Source organism: Bos mutus, chromosome 13 (assembly GCF_027580195.1).
Source record: "Bos mutus isolate GX-2022 chromosome 13, NWIPB_WYAK_1.1, whole genome shotgun sequence".
Lineage (NCBI taxonomy): Eukaryota > Metazoa > Chordata > Mammalia > Artiodactyla > Bovidae > Bos > Bos mutus.
In genome coordinates this window covers 45,001,513-45,015,866 of record NC_091629.1, presented here as the reverse complement: position 1 = coordinate 45,015,866, position 14,354 = coordinate 45,001,513, and the positions used below count along the sequence as shown (strand labels likewise).

Sequence of the window (14,354 nt, the reverse complement as noted above, 5' to 3'; positions counted from 1 at the left end):
AGTTAGACCACACCCTCACACTATGCACAAAAATAAATTCAAAATGCTTTATAGACTTAAACATAGGACACAACTCTATAAAACTCCTAGAAGAAAATAAAGGCAAAATATACTCTGACATAAATTGTACCAGTATTTTCTTAGGTCAGTCTCCCAAGGCAAAAGAAATAAAAACAAAAATGGGATCTAATCAAACACATGACTTTGCACAGCAAAGGAAAACAACAACTAAAGAAACTGAAAAACCAAACCAAAACAAAACATGAAAAGACAATTTAAGGAATGGGAGAAAATATCTGCAAATATTTGCAAATTGACATGGGCTTAATCTCCAAAATATACAAACAGTTCATACAACTCAACAACAGCAAAAACAAACAGACCTTAACAGACATTTCTCCAAAGAAGACATACTAATGGCTAGAGCGTACGTGCATGCTAAGTTGCTTTAGTTGTGTCTGACTCTTTGCGACCCTATGGACTGTAATCCACCAGGATCCTCTGTCCATGGGATTCTCCAGAAAAGAATACTGGAGTGGGTTGTCATGCCCTCCTCCAAGGAATTTTCTCAACCCAGGGATCACACTTACATCTCTATGTCTCCTGCATTAGCAGGTGGGTTCTTTACCACTAGTACCATCTGGGAAGCCCTACAGATGGCCAGTAGATACATGAAAAGATGCTCAACATCATTAATTACTAGAGAAATGCAAATCAAAACTACAATGAGGTACCACCTCACACTAGTCAGAATGGCCATCATTAAAAAGTCTACAAATAACAAATGCTGGAGAGGGTGTGAAGAAAAGAGAACTCTCCTACCCTATAGGTGGAAACATAAGTATCAAAGGTAAGTTTGATACAGTTATTATGGAAAACTGTATGGAGGTTTCTCAGAGAACTAAAAATAGAATGATCTAGCAATCCTACTCCTTGGCATATACCTGGACAAAACTGTAATTCAAAAAGATATATGCAACCCTACATTCATAGCAGCACTATTCACAATAGCCAAAACATGGAAACCACCTAAATGTTGATCAACAGATGAAGGGATAAAGAAGATGTAGTGTATACACAATGGAATACTATTCAGCCATAAAAATGACATATGCAGCCACATGGATGCAAGATTATTAAAACTACATGAAGTAAGTCAGAAAAACAAATATCGTATGACATCAGCTGTATGTGGAACCCAAAATATGGCACAACTGAACCTATCTACAAAACAGAGAAAGCCTCATAGACACAGAGATCAGACTTGTGGTTGCCAAGGAGGAGGGGGGAAAGAAGAGGGGTGGGCTGGGAATCTGGGGTTGGTAGATGCAACCTACAACATTTAGAATGCATAAACAAGATCCTACTATATAGCACAGGCAACCATATCCAATCTCCTGGGATAAACCATAATGGAAAAGAATATTTAAAAAAAAAAAGAATGCACACATATGTAAAACTGAGTCACTCTGCTGTGCAGCAGAGATTGGCACAACACTGTACATTAACTATATTTCAATTTAAAAAATTGTGAAAAACGATAAATCATACAAATGTTACTGTATTAAAAATAATAAAAGGGGAAACTGTTATTTGGAGTAAACAAATTATTTCAAACTGGAATTCATCAATGAGATTGGAAGTCCATGAGTTCCCTAAAGTAATACAAAGTAGCATGTACAGTACATTTTTTGAAATAAAGATCTGTAGCTTTCACTACAGGCTCAGATAAATCTGTAAACCCCAGCAGAATTAAGAATTGCTAAGTTAGACAAAAGGAGAGGTGTATTTTTAACACTGCAAAATATCAATTTTTAAAAGTTAACTTGATGGGAACTCCCTGGTGGTCCAGTGGTTAGGACTCCATGCTTCTACTGCAGAGGGTACAGGTTTGATCCCTGGTTGGGAAGAGGCTGCAGGCTGCACAGCATGGTCAAAAAGGGGCGGGGGAGCTAACTTCATAATTTACATAAATATTAAACAATTAAAAATTTTAAGTATATCCCATTATTTCCGAAAGGAAGAGGGGAAGACAATGTATCCTCGGTTTCAATTTATGTTAAAGCAGGAGACCCATGCCTGATGAATGATTAACAAAGTGTCAGTTCCCAGAAAAGATACAGTGGCATTCAGAGTCAGATGAGGACACCAATTTTATACAAGGGAACTTGTTTTGCTTCACATTATTGCTTAAACAAATTTAAGAACTCAAATTTCTTCACAAGTGCCCAAACTCTAATCGTTCGGTCCCACATTTTAAAGTATAACCCCTGAATTACATGTGGAAAGGAAACTGCTTGAGGATCAGAAAGATACACTTTAAAATGGTCTTTTCTAAACTTAAAATCAAGACTATTTTCAGATCGGCATCCCCTCGAACCTTAAAACTGTTAAGACACTCAATTACTGAACTTTCTCAACTAGTGCTTACACGTAGCCTTTTAAAAACTCAAAACACAAGGAGAAAATAGTATTTGTAATAATGGATAAATGATCAAGACTTTTGGACTTAAGGTCACTGGTTTGGAGGCCCTGTACTCTGCCCAAATGGCCTGAAGTCTGAGGGGACCAGAATCTCAGCATATCTGTTACTCTCCCTGACATAGTCCATTGGCTGAAAAATTCTGATTAACTAAAGAGATCATGAGCTGAATTGTCAAAATCCACGCAGTTGGCTGAGAAAACTATTTTCATAGTGCTCCTTTAAGAGATACACAATTCATCTTTCGCAGCTTTCAAGTGCAGTTCACGAATATACTACCATTTCTTCTGGGAGGTCATCCATTCGGAGGTCACTGGCACAAGAAAACCAAAACAATAAACACAACCTAAACCTCCTAACCCTATGGCTTGAAAGAATAAGCCAAAAGAAAACAGGTCAATGGGGGAAATAAATGAAGATTAAATGAAGCGATCTTCTTTCCTCTATTTTAAAATGATTCTCCCTCATCTGTCAAACTAATGCCATAGTAATGGTGTTTTATTTTTTCAACTGGGGAAAAATATAGAGGTAAAAAAGTTAACAATTTAGCTCCTTGACAGTTCACCATACCCACTCCAACCCTCAAATTCCAAGATCCCAAGAGCACACTGAAAAGCAAGAAAACTACCTGGTTCAAAGCTAACTGTAAATTTTTTTAGATCTGTTAAGGGTCTGAATTTGGAATATAAATTTCACAATAACACCTGATATAATCCTAACAAGGGCTTCCCTGATAGCTCAGTTGGTAAAGTATCTGCCTGTAATGCAGGAGACCTCAGTTTGATTCCTTGGTCGGAAAGATCCACTGGAGAAGGGATGGGCTACCCATGCCAGTGTTCTTGGGCTTTCCTGTGGCTCAGCTGGTAAAGAATCTGCCTGCAATGTGGGAGACCTGGGTTTGATCCCTGGGTTGGGAAGATCTCCTGGGGAAGGGAAAGGCTACCCACTCCAGTATTCTGGCCTGGAGAATCCCTGGAGAATGGGCAGAGGAATATGGCGGGCTACAGTCCATGAGATCGCAGAATCGGACATGACTGAGCGACTAACACTATACTACTCTAGCACATACAAATATTTCTGAATCATTCTGCTGTATATCTGAAACATTATAAGTCAACCACACTTTAATAATACCTAAATCAAACATCCCCAAGCAGTTTGATCTGAATTAACACAGTTCTACCTCAAACACTTGACATAAGCATGAAGTACAATACTGTTTCCAGTAATATAAAATACAATAAATGGTGGGCAAAGAAGCTATTACCTGCGTCTTTTTACCAGGCAACACAGTGAAATAAAGTCACAATCTGCTACTCTATTCCACTTGCCACCACCCTCTGGAACCAAAAGATTTGTTGTGACCTACAGTAATCTAAAGTATAACCCATATATGTACGTAATAACTATCATTTGAGTGTCTCTTATAAGCCAGACATGGTATTAGATGTAGATTCCCATTTTAGAAATAAACACGGATTCAGAGGATAAATAACCTGTCAAATATCACAGGACTACTAAGTAACTGAGGCCAGATTTGAACCCAAGTCAAATATGTTTCAAAGCCTAAACAGGAAATTAGTTTTACTAATTTAACACTATTTCCCCAATTCTTCACACTGATTCAACAACAACCTATCATTTGTAATATTAAAATGAAATGGATTTCTTTAAATTTGGAGGCAAGGTGAGGGGTGAGAGATTTGAGTTTCGACAATCTGGAGTCTTTGTTATTCTCTTACCTGAACGGGCCACAATGTCACAGTGGTATAAAAAATCAGATTTGAAAAGATGGGACAACTCCCAAGGCAGATGGCTATTTGTATTCATTCTATACAGAGTCATGAATATACAGAGGACTGTAAGTACTGATGAAGACAGGTTTCTGCTATGCCTAAAGGTGTGTGTGTATGATTTAAGAACACAGAGCAAAGAAAGCAAGTTAGTGGATTACCTGAGTGAGCAAGACACAGAGAAGATGTTAATGCAGGAAAAAGTTCTCCTCCAAACATATGCCCAACACACAATACACAAGTTAATTCCCAAACTGTGATCAAAGAACCATCAGGAATAAGATCTCTGATCTCAGGTTCACAAGTCCATAGGTGAGTAAACTTTGAACTTTCCCCAAGTCTGAGATGGAAAGTCACTTTTCTATCTAGAAGCAACAGAACCCTGGATTCACCAAGACTGGATAACACCCTGACCGTGTTCACTGTAGATGAGTAACTGAGGCAATCTACACTGGGCATGAGTTACATACTGACCCACCCCTAAGCAGCAATTCAGTACCTCACCCATCCAACAGGCCACGTCGGAAACAGGAAGTACAGGTTGAAAGGCCTCACTGAAAAATAAGGACTCCTGGCAGCAGAAAATGAGAATCAAGAGTATAGGCACTGGCAATGAACACACAGTTGTCACTGACAGGGAAGGAAAAGGTACCTGGCATTTTATAAATTATCTCCTTTAATTTTCAGTTGTGAAGTGAAAGTCGCTCAGTTGTGTCCGACTCTTTGTGACCTAAATTCTCCAGGGCAGAATACTGGAGTGGGTAGCCATTCCCTTCTCCAGGGGATCTTCCCAACCCAGGGATCGAACTCAGGTCTCCTGCATTGCAGGCAGATTCTTTACCAGCTTGAGCCACAGGGAAGCCAAAAATACTGGAGTGGGTAGCCCATCCTTTCTTCAGCAGATCTTCCAGACCCAGGAATCAAAACAGGGTCTCCTGCATTGCACGCTGGATTCTTTACCAACTGGGCTATGATAACCAGCTGGTGCTTTAGTTATTAATCCTCACAAGAATATTCTGAGGTAAGTACTGATGCCCATTTTATAGATGAAGGAACAAAAGGCTAATAAATAAGTTGCCCAAGGTAGTTGCTATCCCAATTGCAGAGATGACAAAATCCAGGCTTAACAGTTAAGTAAACTTGGTCACTAAACCCAAACTTGGTCTCATTCCAAAGCTGAAGCTTTTTCCAACTCTCCTGCTGGCTCCCTCCCTTAGTTCCCCCAGTAATCTTTTTTTCTTTTTTTATTGAAGGACAATCTCTTTACAGAATTTTGTTGTTTTCTGTCAAATCTCAACATGAATCAGACACAGGTATACATATACCCCTCCCCCTCCTGAACCTCCCTCCCCATCCCACCCCTCCAGGTTGACACAGATACCCTGTTTGAGTTTCCTGAGCCATACAGCAAACTCCTGTTAGCTATCTATTTTACATATGGTAATGTTAAGTTTCCATATTATTCTTTCCATATATCTCACCCTCTCCTCCCCTCTCCCCATGTCCAGAAGTCTATTCTCTATGTCTGTTTCTCCACTGCTGCCCTGTAAATAAATTCTTCAGTACCATTTTTCTAGACTCCATATATGTGCATTAGAATATGATACTTATCTTTCTCTTTCTGACTCACTTCGCTCTGTATAATAGGTTCTAGGTTTATCCACCTCATCAGAACTGACTCAAATGTGTTCCTTTTTATGGCTGAGCCCCAGTAATCTTAAAGAATTTCATTAAGAATCAGAAATCCTGAATCCACTGCCCACCAAATTTCTGCAGCTGTTTCAGAAACTATACCTAAATACAAAGCCAATATGAGTTTTCATAAGAAAACACTCCAGAAAGCTGCTGCTATGGCTTCTCTGCCTTTTGGCTAAGATCAAGTGCAGAAAGCTGCCAAGTTACGACAAAATGACACTCAATTTTAAGTTTGAGGTCAAGGACCATCTAGAGATCAGGTAGGCACAGCACCTACCTGAAATACACCAGGCACTCACGGCTTGTTGAAAGAATTAACATCGTTTCACCGGTTATAAATCCAATAAGGTCAAACGGCTATTTTGTACTTTCTGATATGACATGATTAAATTTTTAGGAAAATAATTTATCCATTCATTTTAACAAGGTTGCTTTCTTAAAAACTATAGAACATTAATGAGGTAGCTAAATTGAGAAATGCCCACTAGGGCATTAGTCATAACTTCAAAAAATTGCAAGTGTTCACTTTTCCAAGTAGATTAAAAAGTTTCAGCTAATAAAAATCTGTCAAAAAATCCACAAGACCAGAAAGTGTGAAAAGAAAAAAATGGCCAATATAAAGGCATTTAAGACATGACACATATAAAATTATAAAACAGTATTCTAAGTATACCCCGGTATTTAACCCTAAAACCCTCACTTCAGGTAACACATACTTTCTATGCAAGAAAACACTATCATCACTAATGTAATAAAAGCTTGCCCACCATAGTAACTGTTGCTAAGTACATTTCTTATGTCTAAGGCTGAAAGACACATGCTTGTAGAAACCAGTGAAAAGTCACTCCTAGTATGATACTATTAATTCTCTCACCTTAAACTTTTAAAAAGATAATACTTGATTTCTATAATGTGAAGGAGAAAAAGTTTGGTCAACAAGTAGGTCAGCTGAACTCTGCCTTGGAGAAACTACCAATTGCCTATAACCCAATGTAAATATTTGTTACGATGACAGCAGTTCCTTTTTCTTAATAATTCTAGAGGAATTGTTTCCTTTGAAAAGCTAGATGGCTTAGATCTCTATTAAGGAACAACTAAATGATACAGTACCATTTTAAATTATCCATTTTAGGAGTTCAAAGAAATTTGGGTGTATGAAGACACTAACATTCTTATGAAACAAACTTGGTCCAGGTCACCCAACGAATTAATTGTGACAGACCAAGGATCAAATCCAATTCTCATTTTAAATTAAGGATCACAAGCATTACTTAAAACAGTAAGTCCTTACCTAATCCAATGCCAAATCACGTAATTGTTTCTGAACTTGTACAAATTGTACTGTAATATTTATGCAAAAGATGTCAAACAATTGTCAAAACAATTATCATAAACATAACAGTTAACATCTTTTGGGCACTTACTGTGTTAGGTGCCATGCTAAATGTGTTATGTGTTACCTCAATCAATCCTCACAATGACTGCATGAAGAAAATGAGGCAGAGAGAGATAACCTATGTAAGGTAAAATATAGAAAAAGGACAGGATGGAGGTACACAGAGAATATATTCTTAAAGCCACAAATCCCCACTGCCTGGACCAGGATTCTAGGCCAGCTGAAGGACTGAGATGCTTGGTTTAGTCACTTAACCTTCAGGTGGCCCAATTTCCTTTACTCTAAACCTAAAAGTCACACAGATAATCACAAAAGTCCTTCATATCCTGAAATGCTCTAATTTTGTAATCATGTTTCTATTCAGGTAACTAACTCAAAGAGAAACTGTCTTATTTCCTCCATCCTCTGAAGTTCCCTTCACTAAAGTTGAGAGTCCACATTTTATGTATCTAATCAGTAACATACGGATAAACAACAATAAAGCCTTTCTTAAAAGTCAGAAGTCTTTTCTGCAATTATGATTCCAAAATCGTATTTTTTTTAAACTGTTTTGGCTTTTTTAGAAATTAATAGTTGATTTACGGTGTTACAGTAGTTGCAGGTGTACAGCAAGGTGATTTAGTTATACACACATACCCAAGTCTTATTTATGGCTGCTACAGGTCTTCACTGCTGTGCATGGGCTTCCTCTAGTAGACGTGAGAGCAGGCTATTCATTGCGGTCTTTTCTCGTTGGGGAGCAGAGGATCTAGGCGCACTCACTCCAGTAGTTGCAGCATGCAGGCTCAGCAGTCATGGTGCATAGACTTAGTTGCTCTGTGGCATGTGGAATCTATCTAGACCAGGGATGGAACCCGTGTCCCCTTTACTGGCAGGCATATTCCTATATACTGTACAACCAGGCAAGTCCCCAAATCTTATTCTTAACCCCAAGTGGCCAGTGACAATGACTGGACTTCCCTGGTGGTCCAATGGTTGAGAATCTGTCTGCCAATGCAGCGGACACGGGTTCGATCCCTGGTCCAGGAAGTTTCCACATGCTGTGGGGCAACCTAGCCTGTGCCCTAGAGCCTGTCCTCTGCTACAGGAGAAGCTACCTCAATGAAAAGCCTGTGTATTGCAACTAGAGAAAGTCCATGCAGCAACAAAAGTCCAGCTCAGCCAAAAAAAAAGGGGGGGGGCAATGACAGGGAGAAAAGACCTTGTAACAATTTCGGGTTGGGGTAGGAAGTGTGAAAGAACAGATTACTGTACATAGGTGGTTATCAATTCCTAAAAAATAATCACCCATTTTCAGCTCTTCGAAAAAAACAGAAAGTCTTTAAAGGATTGTCAAATAAACTCGATGCTTTATTCAGCTAATAAAGATGAAGGAATTATCCAGGATGCTTATTATAGGCATGGAAGAATCATCAATTTATAGAAATTCTACCAAAATGGCCTAGAACTCTAGAATCTATGTTTTACCAAGCTGTTCATCTAGCCCCTTCAAACTTCATCTAATGACACATGACATCTAGGAAGTGTGTAAGGATGTGTAAAGATGCTTACACATCGAGGAAGAAGCCTGCTGCTGCTAAGCTGCCTCAGTCGTGTCCGACTCTGTGCGACCCCATAGACAGCAGCCCACAAGGCTCCCCCGTCCCTGGGATTCTCCAGGCAAGAACACTGGAGTGGGTTGCCATTTCCTTCTCCAATGCAGGAAAGTGAAAAGTGAAAGTGAAGTCGCTCAGTCGTGTCCAACTCTTAGTGACCCCATGGACTGTAGCCCACCAGGCTCCTCCATCCATGGGATTTTCCAGGCAAGAGTACTGGAGTGGGGTGCCATTGCCTTCTCCAGGAAGAAGCCTAGGTTCCACTTAACACCATTATTCTGTGAGGTCTTCCAGGACCAAATCTCCACTTTACAGAATAATCTCTGCTGTCTTTGTTCTCCAGAAAATAATCCCTGAAAGATTCTTAAATAAAGTAAGCAAAACCCCTCTAATTAGTTTTCTTTCAAAATTCCTAATTAGTTTCCTATTGTCACTGCAACAAACTACCACAAACATCAGTTCAGTTCAGTCGCTCAGTCGTGTCCAACTCTTTGTGACCCCATGAATCACAGCACCCCAGGCCTCCCTGTGCATCACCAACTCCCGGAGTTCACTCAAACTCATGTCCATCGAGTTGGTGATGCCACCCAGCCATGTCACCCTCTGTTGTCCCCTTCTCCTCCTGCCCCCAATTCCTCCCAGCATCAGTCTTTTCCAATGAGTCAACTCCAAAGTATTGGAGTTTCAGCTTTAGCATCAGTCCTTCCAATGAACACCCAGGACTGATCTCCTTTAGAATAGACTGGTTGGCTCTCATTGCAGTCCAAGGGACTCTGAAGAGTCTTCTTCAACACCACAGTTCAAAAGCATCAATTCTTCGCTGCTCAGCTTTCTTCACAGTCCAACTCTCACATCCATACATGACCACTGGAAAAACCATAGCCTTGACTAGACGGACCTTTGTTGGCAAAGTAATGTCTCTGCTTTTGAATATGCTAAGTTGTCATAACTTTCCTTCCAAGGAGTAAGCGTCATAAAACAACACAATTTATTATCTCACAGTTTCTATAGACTAGAAGTGAAGTAGGGTTGGCTGGATTCTCTATTTAGGGTCCTGCAAGGCCAAAAATCATGGTGTCTGTAGGGCTATGTTCCTTGGTGGAAATTCTGGGGTAGGGAATCTGCTTTCAAGCTCATTCAGACTGCTGGCTGAAAGAGGTTCCTTTTGAGCACAGGACTAAGGTCCCTATTTCCTTGCTGGTTGTCAGCTGGTGTTGATGGCATTCCTTCTTGTGCTTACTACGTGGCCCCCTCCAGGAATGGCAGGTTGAGTCCCTCTCATGCTTCAAATCTAACTCTAGCTGGACAAAGCTGTCTGCTTTCATGTGAACAGATTGGACCTACCTACCCAGAAAATCCAGGATAACCATTTTGTTAGAATTCTTAAACCACAGTTATATCCGAAAAGTCCCTTTTGCCACAAAACAGTAACAAACTCAGATTCCAGAGGATCTTTGGAATAGAGTCCACCCTAATGGCCTCCAAAGACTCATACCTCTCCCAAATGCAAAAACCATCCAATTCATCATAAGGTCTCATTTCATTAAAGCATCAACTCAAAGTCCATAAATTTCATCTAAAGTTCATCAATTCAAAACTCCCAAATCTCACCATGTAAAGCAGGTATGGATGAAGCTCTGGGTATAAAACATTAAGTGCAACACCCTGGAGCACAATTTCTAAAAAAAACACCAAAAAAGACAACTAGTTATCTGCTCCCAATCTGTAATGGTGAGACAAGCATAAGGCAATAGTCAAAAACATTCCAGTTCAAACAGGGAATATAACTATTAAAGAAAGCAGGCAAAACATAAGGGAAAGTGGATCCATCGGTCCAAAGCAGTTCCAAAATGTGGGCAAACTCCATTACATTTCAAACCCAGGGAAATCTCTTCTGTAACCTTCAGTTCTACCTCTTTGGGCTCTTGGTTCCAGCCTCTAAGTCACCCTTTTTTAAAAGAAAAGAAACACGTTCATATCTCTAGTTTTACCAGCCTGCTTCTTACTAGTTAAAAAAAATCTGGGGGAGGGGAGTGGTTGAGAGCCCCCCTTTAATTTCCTACTCTATGTTTTTCAATCAAGCGGACATTCTGTTAGTAACAAAATGCTCAAGAACTTAGAGGGCTTCACGTGAATTTCACAGGAGCTCACCATTAGACCTACATCTACAAATAAACCAATACTTCGCTTGGAAATCTCCTCAGCTAAACATCCAAGTTCATCACTTGTAAGTTTTCTTTTCCACATGACCTCAGAACACAATTCTAAGTTCATTTGCCACTATGTAATAAGATCCTCTTTTCTCCAGTTTCCAATGTATACCTCACTTCCACTTGAGTCATTACTCTAATAATCTGTTTCTAGGCCTTTTCTATCTCACGCTCCTCAAAACACTGCTGGCCTCTTCTACTGCCACTTCCAACGTTTTTAGGTAAAAGTACCCTATTTCTGGTACAAAAATGTATACTAGTGTTCTACTGCTGCCGTAACAAAACCACAAACATGGTGGCTTAAACCAACAGAAATTTATTATCTCATAGTTTCTGTAGGTCAGAAGTTAGGTGGGCTTGGCTAGGTCTTCTGCTCAGGGTTTCATATGGTCAAAATCAAGGTGTTATCCTTGTTGGAAATTGGGAAGAATCCACTTTCAAGCTCATTCAGGTTGTTGGCCAACTTCAGTTCCTTGTGGTTGTAGGACTGTGGTCTCCATTTCCTTCTTGGCTATCAGCCGGGGCTGGTCTTTGTTACTAGAGGCTCCCTGCATTCCTTCTCATGCTTTCCATGTAACTCCCTCTAGCAACTGCAAATGGAGTCCCTCTCATGATTCAATTCTCTCTGATTTCCCCTTCTGCCCCATCTCTCTTGACTCCCAGCTGGAGAAAGTTCTCTGCTTTTAAGGGCGCATGTGATTAGATTGGGCCTACCCACAAATCCAGGATAATCTCCCTGTTGTAAGATGTTTAACCCTAATAGCATCTGCAAAGGCCTTTTGCCATGTAACATATTTACAGATCCGGGAATTAAGAGTTTGGACATCTTAAGGGTGGTAGTGGTGGTCATTCTGCCCACTACAACTCCAAACCCTAAGTAAAGCTTTAAACTCAGTTCCCAAAGAAAATTTCTTTCTCCAACAGTGTGTGAAGTAAAGGTATATGTTCAGAGACAGAGACAACAGTAAAACCAAGGACTCATCCTGGAAGAGACTGGCTAAGCAAAAGAGATTAAAAATATACTTGTTTCATCCCTAAACAGTTATGCAATTAACACACTAGGTAGAAACTCACCCTTTGCTCTCCCTTAAACGTGTGCTTCTCTTCTCTACTGTATTCCATATAAAAGGATATAACTAGACATATTTGGGTTTTGCTTTTTAAAAAAAGTTACCCCGGGGTGACCTAATTTTGTAATCAGTTGATAAACTTATCTAAGCAAACCTGAAATATTTTCATTCTTCAAGGCACACCCCCTCCTCCAACAGCAAACGAAAGTCAAGTATTTCAAAGTCACAGAAGGACAAACCTGTCTAGGTAAAACTGCAGGTGAACTTTTAAAAAACCACGAGGGAGAACTAGCATTGGTCCTGGTGTTTCAGCTCAAGGTCCACCTAGACAGTTAAGCCAAGTGACTTAGAACAAAACACTACAACAGCTACAAATATAATATTCTGAAGCCTTGCCTACTGTCAGATTATTGACCACACACTTTACCTAGATTGGAGGAACCTCAAATATACCAAGTAGGCCCTTTAAGAAAAGCGACACGTAAGGTCTATCGAGCACTCATGACCTGCCAGGCACCGTAGTAAGCACCTGACACAAATTATCTTATTCACTCACCACAAACTTATCCTCTAAGAAATATTATCATCCCCATTTTACAGACAGAAAAACAGAGATTTAGAGAAGTTAGGTCACACAGGGAAACAGCAGTGGCACTTCTAATTGGGAATCCAGAGATGTACTGCCACTCCTTAGATGGAATGGACTCTTCCGACTCTTAGAAAAATCTTCCCTTTCTAGCTTTCTTTCCATTTCCTCTCTGCACGCCCACTTCTCATAGAATTTAGCAGTTGAAAAGGTAATCAGGCCTCCCCAATTAATTTGCCACCTCCTTGCCAGAACTCTTTGCTTCTCACAATAGCAAGAGCCAAGAAGCAACTTCTCCTGACCTCGACTTTGCTTCCCAAAAACAAACTACATAAGCTCCACCCTTCACCTGCCAAGGCAAGAAATGTTCCAATGCTGCAAAAACAAAAACACAATCGAAAAACAAAAATAAAAGTCCTACTCTTCAGAAGGTCACAAACTAACATGTAAACTCAGCCAATCTTTCATTCTATGTACCTCTCGTCTTCCACCCAAGCTCCCAACTAACCCTTAACTCCAACTCCACCCGTTCTGCCCCACTTCTAGGTACCCTTCCCCTTTATCTTCAATGACCTCGCCCCGGGTCGCCTCCACCTTGCACCCCAGTGTGCAGGTGGGAAGCCCTGCCTCGCCCAGAGGGACCTTAGGAGGCCCCCACTCCAGCAGCTCTGCTCCACAGGAAGGTCCACCCGAGCCTACACTGAGGGCATCAGTCCCCTAGACACCCTCCCCCAGCATCCCCCACTGCGGCCCCACCCCTCAAGCTCCCTTCCCCCTCTGGCGACCCCCTTCTCCAAGTTGCCCCCTAGTCCCCGCCCCAGTCCAACCCTCTCCCCAGCCATAAGCTAGACTCGAGAGCCAGCTCCCATCCTCACATCAACCTCTGCCCCCAAAGCTTCCCTCCCCGCCCTGGGGAGTGGCCCCAGGCCTCTCCGATGAGCTGCAGGGGCCTCGGATGGTGAGGGGGGGAGGGTGGGGGGCAGGGGAAGGCGAAGGGCCGCTCCGGAGTCTGCTGGAGGCGTGAGAGGCGGCCGCGCCCCGCTGCCCCGTCTGGGCCCACCCGCACCCCACAACGACCTCGCCCGGCAGCTCCCACGGTACCTGGGGTGGAAGCGGCAGCGGCGGCGGCCGCTCTCCCCTCTCCTCACACAGACAATATGGCGGCGGCGGAGGAGGAGACACACGGCTCGGCCGCCAGCCGCAGGGACCAGAGCGAGGCTGCAGCCTTCGCTGCCGGAAGCGGAAACCCCCCTCCGACCGGGAGGCGGGGAGGGACCGCTTCCGACTCCTCCCCCAGCGGAGTCTCGCAGAGTGCGGCCATGCTGGGATGTCTCATTGAATCCCCAGGGGTTCAGTTCTGAACTGCGGCGCAAAATGGAAGGCATTCTTATCGTAAATCATAATAAGGAGACTTGCAATAATTAAGCGAACTTTATTGCAGTACTGTACGAGCTGATGAGAGAGAGAACACTAACCTCCCCCTAAGTGTACAATTGGTTTGACCTCAGGTAAGATGGCGGTCCCTAG

At 41.7% G+C, this 14,354-nt stretch overlaps 1 protein-coding gene across 2 annotated transcripts in view; it reads right to left on the bottom strand.

Moving 5' to 3' along the window:
* The window catches only part of CSNK2A1 (casein kinase 2 alpha 1), a 57,760-nt gene extending 43,688 nt beyond the window's left edge, over positions 1–14,072 (bottom strand). The window contains exon 1 of one of the 2 annotated variants that reach the window (XM_070381522.1): positions 13,929–14,072. The gene's annotated coding sequence lies outside the window, so the exon portion shown is untranslated. The remainder of the gene's footprint in view (positions 1–13,928) is intronic. The other variant, XM_070381523.1, reaches the window with a different exon arrangement.
* Between the last annotated feature and the right edge of the window lie 282 nt (positions 14,073–14,354).